The following is a 9,410-nucleotide window of genomic DNA, read 5'->3' on the forward strand; positions in this document are numbered from 1 at the left end:
CTTTGTCCATCAGCCAAGTTAACACTAAAATTTCCCAACACAGGAAAGGATACTATAATATTAATCGGTTGTGTATATTTAACCCTCATATATAGCTACAAAGGAAAAAGCAATCAGTTAAGATAACCAAAATATTTGTAGATTAAGGCATAAAGCTGCACAGGGGATATCCGCGCCAGCCGTCCATGATTTGATGGTTTAAGTCTACGGATTTACAGTATTGAAATCAGGATTAGATAACACTTCGGTGGACTCGGTTTAGAAGCTTAGTGTGGCTTTGCTGGTAAACGCCTTACACACACGAGGAGGAAAACAGCAATTCGTCACCCTCACCGCCAACTCTTGGGCTACTCTTTACCCACAAATGTGCAAATGACCGCAACACATTATAACGCCCCCCCACGGGCAAAAGGGCGGGGATGTTTCGTGTGTTTGGGGTTCAACAGGCGTTGGTGCAAACATCACATTAGAAACCACCTACACACTACTTGTATTTGTCTTACACAACAGTTGTTTAAACACTTGGTACAACAGGTCAAAGGAGTGGCCATAGATAACCCTCCAGGCAGTGACACTAGAAATCAAAACTCTTGACACATAAAACACGTTTACTTCCAGATGTATGGTAGATATATATTTAGCCCCAATTTCAAACAGTGTTTATTTTGATTTTCGCGCAAAGATTCACGAGGGCTTTCTGCCCTAACCATCCTCTAATTTAGCTGCGTAAAGACAAGAGAGAAGATAACCACTTATCCCACAATCACAAACTATTACACTAATCTTTCCTACCAACAAATATTGGGATTGATTGTACTTATAACAACCTCCATGACTCAAAGGACGAGCATGTTTAAGGTGAAAGGAATTCATACCCGTGATTCTCGGATTACGAGTCGAATGTCTTAACCACCTGCTCATGCCGGGCCAAAGTATCAGATCATGGATTTCAATTGAAATTCTTTGCCTACGTGACAACGAGATAGAGAACAAAACGAATATTCCCCAGGTGAGGCTCGAACTCACAACCCCGGCATATCCCACAAGTACTGTCTTATAAGTACCGTGCGCAACCAATTGCGCCACTGGGGATAAGATATATTTGCAATAGAGCACTAGAACACTTCACTATTTCCTAAAACCTTTATCTATTAGCCAAGTTAACACTAAAACTACCCAACCCAGAAGGATACTTAACATTCTTAGACAGTAGCCATAAACATCCAATACAGACAATTACGAAACTTTATAGATAACAAAGAATACAGGGCGTGGATTTTTTACACTCGATGGGGGAGATGATTTTACAACCACTTATATGGACTGTTTAATTTGCAAGTTGGTAATCTCTGATTACGAGAACCTGAAAGCTGTAAACATACAGTCAGAGTAATCTTGTTGCCTCGATACTTCAAGGTTTCCATGCAGGTTTGTGTAAGTGAGGTGTTGTGAACAGTTTTCAAAATGTTAACAGAATAAAGACAAATGTGTCACAAATTAACTGCCACAAGAATTTATTCCTGCACACTGCACAGTATAAAAAGATGACCATCATACTTGATAAGGTTACTAATAACTTTCATTGCATGAATTACGTTTTCAAATATTAATAAAATTAGTAATTACCCTTGATAAGTTTATATCTATTGAAAAACTGTTCATGTTGTTTTCTAAAATAATTAAAATGTCTTTGCGAACTTTGAAAATTACACATCAATACAAAGTAGCACATGGTTATTCATTTGTCCTGTAGTCTACATGTTCTCAAACGTAGACCTCCTTTGTGATGATCTGTTTATGAATTCTTTCATAAGCTCTTCTATATTTATCTTGTCAACCTCATCTTTGTGAGTGTGACAAACTGCCGCATGGTTGAGGCGGCACTGAGACATAGTTGACCTTAACCACGTTTTCAACCGTCTTAATCGCAGAAAAAGCTGCGTTCACATTCGCAGCTGGATACTGGACATACAAGCAAAATTTTCATGAGAAGAAAAACCTCCTTAAACATCTGCTGGCTTGTTTCATGCATTTTACAGTGAGCCTCCTTCGCACCTTCAGAGATACTGCTTTGTTGTTCCTTTGTACATGGACAACTGAAACTCGAGCCGTTGTGCAGAGATTTCTGGAAGGAAGTTTACAACCGAGTTGTCAATCTTGCCATATTTGATCATATTCTCAAGTGCCAGGTATTGCATCAAGGCATTGTTGTCTGCATTGAATCTAGTGGTCAGATGTTCTATGACTCTGTCACAAATTCAAAATATTGGCTTCTGCAGTAATCTCCAGCTGTTGCAGAATGGTTTGCTGAGCCATCACCTGTAATCCTTCTGGGGGGTCTGCGAATGCGTGGTAGTTCAATAGGCACCAGATCTAGGTAAGTTACCTTTTTCTCAGCTTCATGAAATATCTTGTTGTAATTTTCCTCTGTTCGCAATACCCGCAATTGCTCAACTGTCATTGCAGATGCTTCAATCATGCCAGATACTGTCGCTGATTGTGCTTGGAATGCATGGTTTAGTTCCTCTAATGCAGCTAATGGATGCTGAACCATCAACGATCCTAAAACTGTCTTTCCTTTGTCAAATCTGTCCAGCAGACCTCGTGCTTTCACTGCTACATCTGATTTATCATTTGCTAATTCAGACAAAGAATCAACAATGTCACTATAGTGATCATTAGCACATGTAATTGCAGATAGGCGGGACAACCAGCGTTTTGGACACAGTGGGCGGATGTATTTAACTGGACCATTGTAACTGTCTGACGATACAATATTTTCAAAGAGTGTCTTGTATTTGCCTGACCTCTGAAGCAAGACACCGGGTTCACGTACCCACTGGATAGAATCTCGAACACATTCACAAGCTTCAACTGCATGTTGCATTATTAAATTAGCTTCGTGTGCTCTGCAGTGAAAAAACAAAGCTGACGGTTGCTTCTCTTTTATTTTTTCCTGGCATCCACTGTACGCACCACTCATGTTAGCGGCTCCATCATAAGTTTGTGCTTTTAATCCTGACAGTGGTAAATTGAGTCTGGTCAGTACATCAAGTATTGTCGAGGATATTGTTTCACAAGTTGTATTGGAAACACTGTACAAACCAAGAAATGTCTCATGGACGTCAATGTTTTCATCTACGTATCGTACACATATTGCTTCCTGTTCGGCACCTGTAACATCCTGAGTGCCATCAACCATTAATTCAAATATTTTATTTTGCTTCACTTCGTGTGCTATGTTCCTCAGTATTTGATGGCTGAACATCTCCATTATTTCATTCTGAGCCTGGGGTGATGTGAATGTGGTTTTCTTTGACAAGTAGGCCGTCAACTCAGGATCTTCCTCTTCCAGGAGCTTCATTAACTGCAGGAAGTTCCCTCCGTATCAGTATGTCCACGTAATGCTAAACCTTGAAGCAGTAAGAAAGATAAACTTCTGAATATTTGGGCTAGACTTCCTTTGTATTCTTCCTGCTGCTTCTTTTTTCCATCATGTAGCTGGAGAGTCACTGGAGTTACATCAAGTGAACCTTCTGGAGATATAGCAAATCTGTGCTGAGAGGAGGATTGGTGTTCGTTAAATTTCTGTTTTGCCTTTTCCTAGTTGCAAAACCGGTGGATATGAAGGAACACTCCACTGGCCTCTCCAATTTCACTGTAAAAAGACCTCTATTTTCCTCCTTGGCACAATGAAAGCATATGACTTTTTGAGTCTGATTGTCGAAGTGCAGCCATGGGAACTTATCAAACAACGTACCCTAGAAGTTGATATCTTGATATTTTGCTTTCTGTCGTGGTATTAGATGTGCGTATGGATGATATGAGCCCCGTTGTAAAATCGAAATTCAAACTAAAGGAGCGGAGGGGGGGGCGATGTAAGGCGCGTCTAGATCCGAGCGGGCAAGGGCACGTCTGGATCCGAGCGGCCCAAACCTGTCGTTAACTGTACACTAAACATTCACTATGGTCAGCACCTTTGGCAGCTGAGGAGAGTAAGACGTTCGACAATAAAACCGGGAAGACATGCATAAGAACAAATAGCGCAGGCAAACCGCACAATATACACATAAGATTGATGCAGCTACAACTGGCCTGCCAGATCTAGATAACAGGATTTTTCGCGTGGGAGTAATATTTTCGAATTTCACGCTCTGTTCAATCTGTTGTGATGAAAATTTTACTTAATCGTACATTACGTACAAAACGTAGGTAGATTCTGTGATAGTGCTTGCAAGCCTTGCATGTATACTTAGGCCTACCGACTGATACTTACGAACAATCGCTTAGATCAAAAAGCTTAGAGGAACGCCTATTTTAAAGATGTACATTTTGGCTACTGAAAAAGCCTACATCTAGGCCTAATTATGTAATTCGATTGGTAAGAACACGGGAATTACAAGAACAAACACACAATTTGTAGGCCTGTGATGCAATAAAACAGTTCAACAGACCAAACTGTCGGGGGGGGGGATGATTGTATGCACCACACACCCCACTTAAAATGAAGGAAGGGATTTATCCCCCATTCTCCCAGGATCTACGCCCCTGAAAGAAATTAGTAAGCAGATATTTCTTCATAATAAATTACACCATCCACAACGAGTTAAAATGGAAACAAGAATAGGATAATTAAAGATGATAAATCAGAATTATTCCACTTAGAATGCCATTCAAACAGCACAAAATGACTTTAATACATTACTACTGTGAAACTGATACACCGAATATTACAGTACCAACGTTTTGAAATCACAGAAAACAAGAACTCTGCAACAACAGCAACAAACATACGAAAATATCCGCAATGAACATTCCTTTCAATGACAACGTAATCACAACCGTAAAGCCATTAGACGGTCTCAACTGACAACCAACACAACATAAGAAACAGGTAAAAAATGATACGCCAGAGAAAGCGCCGTAGAACAAACGTGTAACGCGAGAAACTTGGTTTGTCAAATCCTTGTAAAATATGTGGAGACGCATATTTGAGAGAAGCTGGAAGTACTTCAGACACACGTGTCTCACAACACATCAGTACGTTACAGACGTATGACCAACACAAAACCACTTCAACAGAAACACAGAAAACCTATTTTAAGTTTCTAACTTACAAAATACTAATGATTTTGAAGAGAAAATATATGGAAGTTAAATTTATTAAAGAAGTTAATCCGTAGATGAACACTTGATGGCATATGTAACCAAACCACCGTTCTAAAAAACAATACGCAACACCGATACACTTGACACCATTACTTTCAGTTTAACACTTGCATACTGTGAAGTATCACACAGTCTTACAATCCGTTTATAACCCTTAAGTATACTTTATGTCCTTTCAACTTATTACTGTTTCTTAGCAACTTGTATTTTCTGTTTATTTGTTTTTAACTAATCATAAAACATATTGTAATTCTTTTTATTTTTATCTATCACAAAATAGTCATTTATGTAATATGTCAGTACAGCTGCATGTTTAGAGTTATAACTACACTATTAGAGTGTTAATAATGTAACGAATATTATAATATTAAACGGTTGTGTATATTAACCCTAATGAAGCTGAAAAGGAAAAACGTCAGTTAAATAAAAAAATATTTTATATATGTTTGTTTGTTTGTTTTTAAATTTCGCGCAGAGCTACACGAGAGCTATCCGCGCTAACCGTTCATCGTTTCGTAGTTTATGACTAAAGGGAAAGTCCTCCGCTAATACACCGCTAAATTTTCGGATTTACAACGTTAAAATCAGGGATTCGATTAACTTCGGTGGACTCAGATGAGAGCCCAGTGTGGCTTTCCTAAAGAAAACACACACACTAGAGGGAAAGCAGCAATTCGTCATCACCCACTGTCAACTGTTGGCTACTCTTTTACCAACTAATATTACAACTGACCGTCACATTATAACGTCCCCACGGACCAAAGGGCGAGGATGTTTCGTGTATACGGGGATCAACACATTTTTTGCAGCGAACATCACATTAGAAACCACCTACACAATACTTACATTTGTCTCACACAACGATTCATGAGGGCTTTCTGCTCTAGCCGTCTCTAATTTAGCAGCGAAGGACAAGAGACAAGGGGGGCCTGGCATGGCGTAGCGCGTTAAGGCGTGCGCTTCGTAATCTGAGGGTCGCGGGTTTGCACCCGAGTCGCGCCAAACATGCTCGCCCTCCCAGCCGTGGGGGCGTTATAATGTGACGGTCAATCCCACTATTCGTTGGTAAAAGAGTAGCCCAAGAGTTGGCGGTGGGTGGTGATGACTAGCTGCCTTCCCTCTAGTCTTACACTGCTAAATTAGGGACGGCTAGCACAGATAGCCCTCGAGTAGCTTTGTGCGAAATTCCAAAACAAACAAACAAGAGACAAGGTAAATAGTCATGACAGTCAACACTAACTATTGTTCTAGTCTTTTAACAACGAATATTGGGATTGATTGTCCCTTGTAACACCTCCATGACTCAAAGGGCGAGCGTGTTTGGGGTAATAGGAATCAATACCCGCGACTCTCGGATTACGAGTCGAGTGTCTCAACCACCTGGTCATGCCGGGCCAAGATATCATATTGTGGATTTCAATTGAAATTCTTTGCCTACGTGACAACGAGGTAGAGAACAAAACGTTATTTCCCCAGGTGAGGCTCGAACTCACAACCCCGGCATATCCCACAAGTACTGTCTTATAAGTACCGTGCGCTAACCAATTGCGCCACTGGGGATATGATAGTATTTGCAATAGAAGCACTAGAACACTTCACTATTTCCTAAAAACCTTTGTCCATCAGCCAAGTTAACACTAAAATTTCCCAACACAGAAGGATACTTAACATTAATCGGTTGTGTATATTAACCCTCATGTAGCTGCAAAGGAAAAACGTCAGTTAGATAACAAAAATATTTATGAATTAGGCGCAAAGCTGCACGAGGGATATCCGCGCCAGCCGTCCATAATTTAGTGGTTTAAGTCTACGGATTTACAATGTTAAAATCAGGGATTAGATAACCTTCGGTGGACTCAGTTTAGAGCTTAGTGTGGCTTTGCTAATGAAAACACACACACGAGAGGGAAAGCAGCAATTCGTCACCACTCACCGCCAATTCTTGGGCTACTCTTTACCCACAAATATTGCAAATGACCGAAACATTATAACAACCACACGGCTGAAAGGGCGAGGATGTTTGGTGTATACGGGGATCAATACATTTTCCAGCAAACATCACATTAGAAACAACCCACACAATACTTACATTTGTCTTACACAACAGTTATTTTAAAAAAACTTTGTACAAACCAAACCAAGGAGTGGCAATAGATAACAGTGCAGCAGTGACACTAAAATTCAAAACTCTTGACACATATACAGGCATGTGAAAAAGTCAGGACACCCTATGAAAGCCTGTGTATTTTTGTAACATTTTTGGGTATGTAGTTATTTAATCTCAATTTCAACAATACTGAGAGATTATAGGAATATATCTAAACAACTAAAACTGAAGAAAGGACTTTTCAAGATCTTCTGTAAATGTAATTCTACAAAAATGCATATTCTAACTGAGGAAAAAAGTTAGGACAACCTCACATTTATATCCACTTAAAATGGCTCAACTCAAACACAGGTGTATCATATCAGGTGCACATGATTAGAAGATCGTTACTCAGTATTTTGAATGAGGCATGACCTATTTAAACCTCAGATATTTAGTTTGGTGTGCTCCTGACTGTTGAAGTGAAAGTGAGCACCATGGTGAGAGCAAAAGAGCTGTCTGAGGCCTTCAGAAAGAAAATTTATGAGTCTGGTAGCACTTTATGAGTCTGGTAAGGGTTTTAAAAAGATCCCAAAAGATATTGAAATCAACCATTCCACTGCCCGGAAAATAGTCAACAAGTGGAGGGCTTTCAAAACAACTGCCAACATGCCCAGGTCTGGTCGTCCAAGCAAGTTCACCCCGAGAGCAGACCGCAAGATGCTAAAAGAGGTTTGCTAAAACACCCTAACATGTCATCACGAGACCTAGAGCACGCTCTGGTACTGCTGATGTGAAAGTGCATGCCTCTACAATCAGAAAGAGACTGCACAAGTTTAACTTGCATGGGAGGTGTACAAGGAGGAAACCTTTGTTCTCTAAGAGAAACATCAAGGACAGACTGAATTTGTCAGAGAGAATATAGACAAAGAACAGGTCTTCTGGAATAATGTTCTTCGGACAGATGAGTCCAAAATTGAATTATTTGGACACCGGAACAGAGGACGTGTTTGGCGTAAACAAAATACTGAATTCCAGGAAAGATTCTCATACCAACTGTGAAGCATGGAGGTGGAAGTGTCATAGTTTGGGGCTGCTTTGCTGCAGCAGGACCTGGACAGCTCACAATTATAGAATCCACCACGAATTCCACTGTGTATCAGAGAGTGCTTGAGAATCATATGAGACCATCTATATGAAAATTAAAGCTGAAGCGGAACTGGACACTTTAACACGACAATGACCCAAAACATATCAGGAAATTCACCAAGGACTGGTTGAAAACTAAGAAATGGAGAGTCCTGGATAGCGGAGACAAAGCCCAGATCTTTATTGCATTGAGATGCTGTGGGGTGACTTGAAACGGGCCGTACATGCAAAAAACTCCTCAAACATCTCACAGCTGAAAGAATTCTGCATTGAGGAGTTGGTCAAACTTCCTTCAAACCGATGTCAGAGACTGGTAGATGGCTACAAAATCGTCTCACTGCAGTTACTTTAGCCAAGGGGATAACACTAATTATTAGGGGGTAGGATGGTCCTAACTTTTTCCTCAGTTAGAATATGCATTTTTGTAGAATTACATTTACAGAAGACCTTGAAAAGTCTTTTCTTCAGTTTTAATTGTTTAGTTATATAACTGTAATCTCTCAGTATTGTTGAAATTTAGATTAAATATCTATATATTCAAAAATGTTAGAAAAATACACAGACTTTCATAGGGTGTCCTACCTTTTTCACATAACTGTAGATAAAACACAGGTTTAAAACCAGAAATATGGCAGAGATATATAGATGGAATATTTGTTTTATCGGTTTGTTTTGAATTTCGCGCCAAGCTACACGAGAGCTATCTGCGCTAGCTATCTATAATCTAGCAGTGTGAGACTAGATGGAAGGTAAAAAGTTATCACCACCCTTTGCTAACTCTTGGGCTACTCTTTTACCAACGAATAGTGGGATTGAACGAACTTTATAATGCCCCCACGGCTGAATGGGCGAGAATATTTGCTGCGACGGGTATTCGAACATGCGACCCTAAGATTACGAGTCCAGTGTCATAACCACCTGGTCATGCCGGGCCAAGATATCATATTATGGATTTCAATTGAAATTATTTGCCTACGTGACAACGAGGTAGAGAACAAAACGTTAT

The 9,410-nt window shown here is 40.0% G+C and overlaps 2 non-coding genes across 2 annotated transcripts; both read right to left on the minus strand.

The window, feature by feature from the left end:
* Window positions 1-1,001: 1,001 nt before the first annotated feature.
* On the minus strand, window positions 1,002-1,092 carry TRNAI-UAU (transfer RNA isoleucine (anticodon UAU)). The gene is given in 2 exon segments: window positions 1,002-1,037; window positions 1,056-1,092. It is a non-coding gene; the product is annotated as a tRNA-Ile (tRNA).
* Window positions 1,093-6,637: 5,545 nt separating this feature from the next.
* On the minus strand, window positions 6,638-6,729 carry TRNAI-UAU (transfer RNA isoleucine (anticodon UAU)). The gene is given in 2 exon segments: window positions 6,638-6,673; window positions 6,692-6,729. It is a non-coding gene; the product is annotated as a tRNA-Ile (tRNA).
* Window positions 6,730-9,410: the final 2,681 nt, after the last annotated feature.

The sequence above is a fragment of the Tachypleus tridentatus genome, unplaced genomic scaffold (assembly GCF_004210375.1).
Source record: "Tachypleus tridentatus isolate NWPU-2018 unplaced genomic scaffold, ASM421037v1 Hic_cluster_2, whole genome shotgun sequence".
NCBI classification, from domain to species: domain Eukaryota; kingdom Metazoa; phylum Arthropoda; class Merostomata; order Xiphosura; family Limulidae; genus Tachypleus; species Tachypleus tridentatus.